Consider the following 10,540-nt stretch of genomic DNA (forward strand, 5'->3'; position numbering starts at 1 on the left):
TCGTCGCGAAACCCCCAGTACCGAGAGCCACGATACGGAAAACCTTCCAGAGACGCCGCCGCCGCCAATCCCATCTCGGGGGATTCAGGAGATCGCCTTCGGCACCCTGCCGGAGAGGGGAATCATCTCCCGGAGGACTCTACGCCGCCATGGTCGCCTCCGGAGTGATGTGTGAGTAGTCTACCCCTGGACTATGGGTCCATAGCAGTAGCTAGATGGTTGTCTTCTCCCCATTATGCTTAATTGTCGGGTCTTGTGAGCTACCGAACATGATCAAGATCATCTATCTGTAATTCTATATGTTGCGTTTGTTGGGATCCGATGAATAGAGAATACTTGTTATGTTGATTATCAAATTTATATCTATGTGTTGTTTATGATCTTGCATGCTCTCCGTTACTAGTAGATGCTCTGGCCAAGTAGATGCTTGTAACTCCAAGAGGGAGTATTTATGCTCGATAGTGGGTTCATGTCTCCGTGAATCTGGGGAAGTGACAGAAATCTCTAAGATTATGGATGTGCTGTTGCCACTAGGGATAAAACATTGGTGCTATGTTCGAGGATGTAGCTACTGATTACATTACGCGCAATACTTAATGCAATTGTCTGTTGTTAGCAACTTAATACTGGAGGGGGTTCGGATGATAACCTGAAGGTGGACTTTTTAGGCATAGATGCATGCTGGATAGCGGTCTATGTACTTTGTCATAATGCCCAATTAAATCTCACTATACTCATCATAATATGTATGTGCATGGTCATGCCCTCTTTATTTGTCAATTGCCCAACTGTAATTTGTTCACCCAACATGCTGTTTATCTTATGGGAGAGACACCTCTAGTGAACTGTGGACCCCGGTCCAATTTTCTATACTGAAATACAATCTACTGCAATACTGTTCTACTGTTTTCTGCAAATGTAACATCCTGATTTTTACGGACATTTTTTTTTCTAAACAAAGGATGTTGCAACGCGGTCAAATAAAATAATATTATTTGGAGTTCTTAAAATTAGTTCTTCAGAGTTAATTTCCTTTTGCTATTTGAATTTGAGGTCAATTTCCCTATTTGCATCTTATTGGTTCTGCGTACAAAATTCATTTGTCCAAGACCATGCATGTCCTAGAATGCTGCACCAGCACGGCGTGCTCCTTTTCCTTTCATATGTACGTACTAGTACTTTCTACCTATTCGTTTTCTTTTCTATCGATACAACCTAAAATCACAAGCAAACCAGCAGCGTCAGCACATGCACGATCGACTCGCACGCACGCGAGGAGTCCATACAACAAACGCAGCAATCGTTCCCATTCAACTGGTAGGCATGCCCAACAACGAGTCCCAATAATGCACGACCAACCCTCCAGTAGCTAGCGAGACGAAAGCTCCAAGCACGCGAAGCGACAGCCTGCTTTGCTTCGTCTTTTCAGATGCACGTTGCTAAACTGCCGGCCATAAACACTACGAGAAACTGCTGCCATTATCCCGCTTTCAACCCCTCCTTTAATCACGTTCCTTAGAACGCCCGTTCTTCTCTAATACAGCCTCAGACCGACGCCCCCGCTCTCCTCTTTCATACCATACCATCGCTGGAGCCATAGGCTCACACAGCAAGCCACGCTCGCAAGAACGCCACCGGACGCCGTTCGCGTTCCCGACGACTCGGGCCACGAGAGAACGAACTGCTGCGCCAGGAACATCACCAGGAGGAGGGGAGCTCATCCACGGAACAAGAAGGACGAATCTCTGCTCACCGACGACACCCACGGCACCAACGTCAACTCTGGCCACCGAAGTCTACCTCAAACTGCGACGAACTCGGTGAGAACCAGCCGTTTCTTTTGCTCGGAACGCGATCCCCATCCATAGAGATACCTCCTAGACATGATCCTCAGCCTTAGTTCGATAGTTCGTCGCGCTGCCGGTGAACCGAATGCCATCTGACGTCATGGTCAGATTGGTCTATGTAGAACACGTTTTCTGGTTATGTCTTCAGCACAAGACTTGGGCCGAACAACTCCAGGAAGCTAGTAGTGTGCTCAGTTGTGATTGTACCCTATGAGTTTATATCTATTTTGTAAAAAATTTGAGGTCAACTCATTGCATATAGGTATACAGACGAGTGCATATTCTGATGTTACTTATTCCTAGTTGCACAGTTAGCTATCCACGTATTTGTGTAGTTGCATCTACTCATGTAATGTTGTTAGTTTATTTATCCCTGCATTCTATTTATACTTGATTAGATTGAATAAGATGCATCTCTTTAAACTGAATATCATCAAGCGGTTCGCATGTGTTAGTCATGTAGTAGAGCTGCTGCAAGTCGATTCCACATGTCTAGTTATAGATTTTTCAGTACACTTACAGAATGGGTTCTATATTGTTTTGCACTTGTATATATACATGCTTAAGTACATAGTGATTGGTGGAGTAATTATTGCCTCACGTATACATATGTTCTAGTGTTGATTAGCTAGTTCGGTCATTGTTCAATTTATTATATTAGGTGGTTCGTTTACAGTAAATTGCTAGGTGTTATATATTGTACTGTTACTGCCCAGGTTGCTTAATGTTTAGTTCAATGGCTAGATTATTTACTATGTCTCCTAACTACGTGTAACTGCTACTGTTTTATTTAGGAGTACTGTTGTTAGTGGAGTACTGTTGTTAGTGGACTAGTTCAGGTTATGATTACCTTTACATTACTATTTCCATGTGTATGATGCTTGTATGTTAGAAGATGCATATAGTATTTTGTGTTTGCATGATAATTCTATATGCTTTGGGTGTGGTAGATATTTTTCTCAATACTATATTGCTGATCCTGTCAACTTAGCTAGTTCATGCGCGTGAGCCTTACATAATTCATCCTTGCATGAGTGTGTCTACCTAGCTATTGGTTGTATGTGCATTGCATATTGAAACTATGCCATCTATATTGGCTATTTTAAATATATGTTATTACCCTAATGCGATATCGGCGATTAGAGAGCGAACCAACCATTACCCCATGAACCGTCTAAACCTTGCTAGCCTTCTTGGATTTTATTTGCCACTTTTCCTTCGAATGTTCTTTCGTTGTGTTGCTTGTATTTATTTAGATTGCTATTGTTGTGACACGACGATTAGGGAGTGGAGAGTGGGACGGTTACGAGCAGGAAGGTGAACAGGAGAGTCTCTACAACGAAGGCATGCCCTCTCATCATATTTATCCCAGTTTTACAAATTGCATGATATTTTATGTTTTACAAATATATATGCTATTTTATTCCAGTAGCTAGCGTGTCGATTGACACACCAACCTTGATCTGCTTGTCGCCTTTTACTTGATACCCTGAGTAGAGATTATATAATTATCCTGATAGAGTAGAGATGCTTAGCATGCTAAATAATCATTAGGACTATTGCCTCTTTGGAGGAATTGATCGACCTTCGGGTCAAACATACCCTTTTGAAAGTTGTTGAGCTCGTTGAGCTAGGCTGATTAGCCGTTGTTGCTTCCTCTACTCTCTCTCTTCTACTCTGGGTGAAACTTACCATCTAAACATGGCGCGGGCGACAGCTGAATCAAATGTTGAAGGAGCGATTGGCTGCCCTTCACAAGTTGGAGGGAGCAATCCGTCGTTCGTGCCGCATAAGGGTCCTAATAAGTCTTGGATTTGAAGATTGTGACAACCGTACAACCACATGCTATATGGGCACTGGCCTGGTTAAGTAAGTTAGTCAGCCTTAGGTGTTGATGTCGCCGTACCGCAGATGAGGTGGCTGCCTACGGGAGAACCTTCGGCACAGATGGGGGGACCGGTTTGAGGACGTACTCTCAGTACCGTGCGCCAGACCCGGTGGGCATGTCACATCTTTGGGGAATCTAGCTAAAAAACCTTGTCACAATCCCTCTGCCGGTACACCAAATGGTGTGTACTAAACCAGAGGCCACTGGTGGGCAACAAGACGGGGTTGTGTCGTGTGGGCAAAGTGTACAACCTCTGCAGAGTTAAAACTATTCGAATAGCCGTGTCCACGGTCATGGACGACACATGAATCCTTCTTGACATACAGGAACCTGTCTTGCTATTTCCCTCTTCCCCTCTCTTTCCTTTCCTTCTTTCCCTTAGAATCTGAATCCTATGAGATACGTGAGTTGTCGAGGACAACCACATTGATGAGAAATATTACACTCATTATAAAACATGTTTTCGTCGAAAACTGCTTTTATCAAATATATTGCAAATAAAATTGGCTTTTATGCAAAAGAACCTACAACCTTCCTTTGAAGCCTCATGTAGATTTAGTAGGTTTGCATCGAGGGGGCATGTTGAGTACAAAATGTACTCATGGCAAAACTTTTGTTGATATTCAGAGTACTATGAAGATGGTGAAGACTATGGCGACTACGACGACGCTGAGGAGTGAGGCCTCGTGGACTACATCGACTGCCTGTGGCTGAGATGGAGTTACTTCACATTTTATTATCCGCTGTGCTTTCTGGTTGTAATAAATGTCACAAGACATTTCACTATGTGGCTCAAACTTTGTAATAACTATTACTCTTTGCACGTTCTGCAATGATATTCATTCCGCCGTGTCGTCAACTTGATCTTGGGATTGACGAGTAACACAGGGGGGGTTGGAATGTTAAGTTCCGGTTCTCACAGAAGTGGTATCAGAGCCGACGTCGACCTAGTCACGTGGCCTTAGTTAGAATGGAAAACCTTTAAGATAAATTTTCTTTTGTTTAAAAAAAATTTTATTTATAAAAATCCTCGTAGTCTAATTCTTGACTATTGCTATTCCTTGTCTCACCTTCTTTACCATTGTGTTTTGATTCTTCTTCCCTAGCCACTTCTTTAGTATACCATTTCCTATCTAGGAGAAGTTATCTCAAGAAAACATGGATTCAAGACTCCTATATCAAGCACTCCATTCTTCAAGGCTGAAGATGCCAAGAGAAGACAAACATATAGGATGAGTTTTTGTAGAACCCTTTAGATAGGTACTACGTATGTTAGAGCGTTTTTTTATGAGTATTGACTATATTTGTTTGTTGTTCTATGTAGTCATACTAAAATCTTATTTTTCAAAATAATTTGCTTGGAGTTTTATTTGGATTTTCCATGCTTACTTTGTTATATGGTGGTTATGGGTTAGTTTATTTCCCTCTCGTCTATCCTAACCCGAAGTGACACCATGATGAATGCCAACCAAGGTTCTGGCCACAAAGGAGGTGGGCACAAAAGTTAACATGGATGTGGGCCAGCTTTTGAAGATAACCTTTTTTAGGGTGAAGTCCATGGTACTGATACTCACAATTAAGATGGAAGGAACATTGAGGACTACAAGCCAAAGTCAGCATCCCAAACTGCAGTATACAGTCCGATGAATAGCTTGAAAGAGATGGTGGTGACAGATGTAAGAGTTGTTAAGGAATACCCAGATGTTTTTCCGGATGAGTTACCAGGTATACCACCAGAACGTGAGATAGAGTTTGCCATCGAGTTAGTCCCAGGCACCGCTCCTATAGCAAAGAGACCATATAGAATGCCAGCAAATGAGCTAGCTGAGATGAAGAAGCAAATTCAGGAGCTTATAGAGAAGGGATATATTAGACCGAGCACCTCACCTTGGGGAGCACCCGTGTTGTTTGTGAAGAAAAAGGATGGTACCATGCGCATGTGTGTGGATTATCGTGCCCTAAATGAAGTAACCATCAAGAACAAATATCCTTTGCCGAGGATCGATGATTTGTTCGATCAGTTGAAAGGAGCTTCTGTCTTCTCAAAGATAGATCTCAGGTCAGGATACCATCAGTTGAAGATCCGACCAGAAGACGTACCCAAGACAGCCTTTGTTACTCGGTATGGTCTGTATGAGTTTCTGGTGATGTCATTTGGACTCACAAATGCACCAGCTTACTTCATGAATCTCATGAACAAAGTGTTCATGGATTGCTTGGATAAATTCGTCGTGGTGTTTATTGATGATGTATTGATCTACTCCCGTAATGAAGAAGAGCATGAGAAACATCTTCGAATTGTTTTGGAAAGGCTTAGAGAACATCAACTCTATGCGAAGTTTAGTAAGTGCGAGTTTTGGTTGAAGCAAGTGGACTTTCTTGGTCATGTTATCTCAGCTGAAGGAGTAGCAGTGGATCCAGCTAAAGTGGAGTCAGTACTTAGCTGGAAACAACCAAAGAATGTGTCAGAGATACGCAGTTTCCTCGGACTTGCAGGATACTACCGTCGCTTCATAGAAGATTTCTCAAGGATTGCAAGGCCTATGACACAACTGATAAAGAAGGATAACAAGTTCGAGTGGACACCAGCTTGCGAAACGAGTTTCCAAGAACTCAAGAGAAGATTGACATCTGCTCCAGTGTTAATACTGCCGGATATTCGAAAGGACTTCGAAGTTTATTGTGATGCTTCTAAACAAGGGTTGGGTTGTGTGCTCATGCAACAAGGCAAGGTTGTATCCTATGCATCGAGACAATTACGACCCCATGAAGTGAACTATCCGACACATGACTTGGAATTGGCTGCCGTGGTACATGCTTTGAAGATATGGAGGCACTATCTTATTGGTAACCGTTGTGAAATATATACAGATCACAAAAGTTTGAAGTATATTTTCACTCAACCAGATTTGAACCTTAGACAAAGGAGATGGCTAGAATTAATTAAGGACTACAATATTGGCGTCAATTACCACCCTGGTAAAGCAAATGTCGTAGCTGATGCGTTGAGCAGAAAAGTTTATTGTAATAACTTGATGATTCAAGAAGCTCAACCAGAACTTCATGAAGAATTCAGGAAGTTAAACTTGAATGTGAGCCTCGCTGAGAATGAGGATGTGCTAGAAGTCAAGCTCACTCTAGAGGATCAAGTTAGAGAGGCCCAAAAAAATGACACGGGGATCGAAGAGATTCGAGCAAAAATCAAGTCAGGAGAAGCGCCTGAATACAAGGATGATGAAAGTGGAAGCATTTGGTTTCGAGATCGCTTATTGGTGCGCGACCAAAAGGAACTCAAGGATGCAATCATGAAAGAGGCACATGACACATCATATTCTATACACCCGGGAAGCACAAAGATGTATCACGATCTCCGAGATAGTTTCTGGTGGGCTAGCATGAAGCGAGAGATTGCAGAGTATGTATCTAGGTGTGATGTATGCCGAAGGGTCAAGGCTGAGCATCAGAAACCTGCTGGATTGCTTCAACCACTCAAGATCCCTGAGTGGAAATGGGAAGAAATAGGGATGGACTTCATTACTAGCCTTCCAAGGACATCTTCCGGATATGATTCTATTTGGGTCATCGTGGATAGATTGACCAAGTCGGCTCATTTTATTCCAGTGAAGACTACTTTTAAGAGTGAGAAATTGGCTGAGTTATACATGGCTAGAATTGTTTGCCTACACGGAGTTCCCAAAAAGATTGTATCTGATCGAGGTACTCAGTTCACCTCGAGGTTTTGGAAGAAGATACATGAAGTTCTGGGCAGACAGTTGAATTTCAGTACCGCTTACCATCCGCAGGCTGATGGACAAACTGAGCGAGTGAACCAAATCTTGGAAGACATGCTTCGGGCATGTGCTCTAACTTGCCAGCGCACTTGGGACAAGAGTTTGCCATACGCAGAATTCTCTTACAATAATAGCTTTCAAGCAAGCTTGCAGATGTCTCCATTTGAAGCATTATATGGATGGAAGTGTCGTACCCCACTCAATTGGCATGAAGTGGGAGAGAACCAAGTGTTTGGACCCGATACTCTAGAGGAGGCGGACAAGCAAGTGAAGATGATCCAGGAAAGGCTACGGGCTGCCCAGTCTAGACAAAAGGTCTATGCTGATAGACGTCGACATGAGTTATCTTTTGAGAAAGGTGATGAGGTGTACTTGAAGGTATCCCCACTTCGCGGGATGCGACGTTTTGGACTCAAGGGGAAGTTAGCACCTCGATACATTGGACCTTTTACAATCACCGCCCGACGTGGAGAAGTTGCTTATGAGTTAGCACTACCCGAGAAGCTATCGAAAGTGCATAATGTGTTTCACGTGTCTCAGCTGAAGAAATGTTTTAATAAGCCGGAGGAAGAGGCTCGGAAAACATCGTTGGATGCCATAGAAGTTCAAGATGACTTGACTTACGAAGAGTACCCCGTTAAAATTCTCGATGAACAGTTGAGGACAACTAGAAGGAATGTGATCAAATTCTGCAAAGTTCAGTGGAGCAATCACACCGAGCAGGAAGCCACATGGGAACGTGAAGATGCCCTTCGGAAGGAGTTTCCAAATCTTTTCTCTTAGACCGAATCTCGGGGTCGAGATTCCTTTTAAGGGGGGTAGAATTGTAACATCCTGATTTTTACGGACATTTTTTTTTTCTAAACAAAGGATGTTGCAACGCGGTCAAATAAAATAATATTATTTGGAGTTCTTAAAATTAGTTCTTCAGAGTTAATTTCCTTTTGCTATTTGAATTTGAGGTCAATTTCCCTATTTGCATCTTATTGGTTCTGCGTACAAAATTCATTTGTCCAAGACCATGCATGTCCTAGAATGCTGCACCAGCACGGCGTGCTCCTTTTCCTTTCATATGTACGTACTAGTACTTTCTACCTATTCGTTTTCTTTTCTATCGATACAACCTAAAATCACAAGCAAACCAGCAGCGTCAGCACATGCACGATCGACTCGCACGCACGCGAGGAGTTCATACAACAAACGCAGCAATCGTTCCCATTCAACTGGTAGGCATGCCCAACAACGAGTCCCAATAATGCACGACCAACCCTCCAGTAGCTAGCGAGACGAAAGCTCCAAGCACGCGAAGCGACAGCCTGCTTTGCTTCGTCTTTTCAGATGCACGTTGCTAAACTGCCGGCCATAAACACTACGAGAAACTGCTGCCATTATCCCGCTTTCAACCCCTCCTTTAATCACGTTCCTTAGAACGCCCGTTCTTCTCTAATACAGCCTCAGACCGACGCCCCCGCTCTCCTCTTTCATACCATACCATCGCTGGAGCCATAGGCTCACACAGCAAGCCACGCTCGCAAGAACGCCACCGGACGCCGTTCGCGTTCCCGACGACTCGGGCCACGAGAGAACGAACTGCTGCGCCAGGAACATCACCAGGAGGAGGGGAGCTCATCCACGGAACAAGAAGGACGAATCTCTGCTCACCGACGACACCCACGGCACCAACGTCAACTCTGGCCACCGAAGTCTACCTCAAACTGCGACGAACTCGGTGAGAACCAGCCGTTTCTTTTGCTCGGAACGCGATCCCCATCCATAGAGATACCTCCTAGACATGATCCTCAGCCTTAGTTCGATAGTTCGTCGCGCTGCCGGTGAACCGAATGCCATCTGACGTCATGGTCAGATTGGTCTATGTAGAACACGTTTTCTGGTTATGTCTTCAGCACAAGACTTGGGCCGAACAACTCCAGGAAGCTAGTAGTGTGCTCAGTTGTGATTGTACCCTATGAGTTTATATCTATTTTGTAAAAAATTTGAGGTGAACTCATTGCATATAGGTATACAGACGAGTGCATATTCTGATGTTAGTTATTCCTAGTTGCACAGTTAGCTATCCACGTATTTGTGTAGTTGCATCTACTCATGTAATGTTGTTAGTTTATTTATCCCTGCATTCTATTTATACTTGATTAGATTGAATAAGATGCATCTCTTTAAACTGAATATCATCAAGCGGTTCGCATGTGTTAGTCATGTAGTAGAGCTGCTGCAAGTCGATTCCACATGTCTAGTTATAGATTTTTCAGTACACTTACAGAATGGGTTCTATATTGTTTTGCACTTGTATATATACATGCTTAAGTACATAGTGATTGGTGGAGTAATTATTGCCTCACGTATACATATGTTCTAGTGTTGATTAGCTAGTTCGGTCATTGTTCAATTTATTATATTAGGTGGTTCGTTTACAGTAAATTGCTAGGTGTTATATATTGTACTGTTACTGTGCCCAGGTTGCTTAATGTTTAGTTCAATGGCTAGATTATTTACTATGTCTCCTAACTACGTGTAACTGCTACTGTTTTATTTAGGAGTACTGTTGTTAGTGGAGTACTGTTGTTAGTGGACTAGTTCAGGTTATGATTACCTTTACATTACTATTTCCATGTGTATGATGCTTGTATGTTAGAAGATGCATATAGTATTTTGTGTTTGCATGATAATTCTATATGCTTTGGGTGCGGTAGATATTTTTCTCAATACTATATTGCTGATCCTGTCAACTTAGCTAGTTCATGCGCGTGAGCCTTACATAATTCATCCTTGCATGAGTGTGTCTACCTAGCTATTGGTTGTATGTGCATTGCATATTGAAACTATGCCATCTATATTGGCTATTTTAAATATATGTTATTACCCTAATGCGATATCGGCGATTAGAGAGCGAACCAACCATTACCCCATGAACCGTCTAAACCTTGCTAGCCTTCTTGGATTTTATTTGCCACTTTTCCTTCGAATGTTCTTTCGTTGTGTTGCTTGTATTTATTTAG

At 42.8% G+C, this 10,540-nt stretch overlaps 1 long non-coding RNA gene across 1 annotated transcript; it reads left to right on the plus strand.

Moving 5' to 3' along the window:
- The first annotated feature begins 1,358 nt into the window (after nt 1-1,358).
- LOC139835285 (uncharacterized) lies at nt 1,359-4,577 on the plus strand. The gene is made up of 3 exons (XR_011751076.1): nt 1,359-1,820; nt 3,132-3,191; nt 4,363-4,577. It is a non-coding gene; the product is annotated as an uncharacterized lncRNA (long non-coding RNA).
- Nucleotides 4,578-10,540: the final 5,963 nt, after the last annotated feature.

Source organism: Lolium perenne, chromosome 2 (assembly GCF_019359855.2).
Source record: "Lolium perenne isolate Kyuss_39 chromosome 2, Kyuss_2.0, whole genome shotgun sequence".
NCBI classification, from domain to species: domain Eukaryota; kingdom Viridiplantae; phylum Streptophyta; class Magnoliopsida; order Poales; family Poaceae; genus Lolium; species Lolium perenne.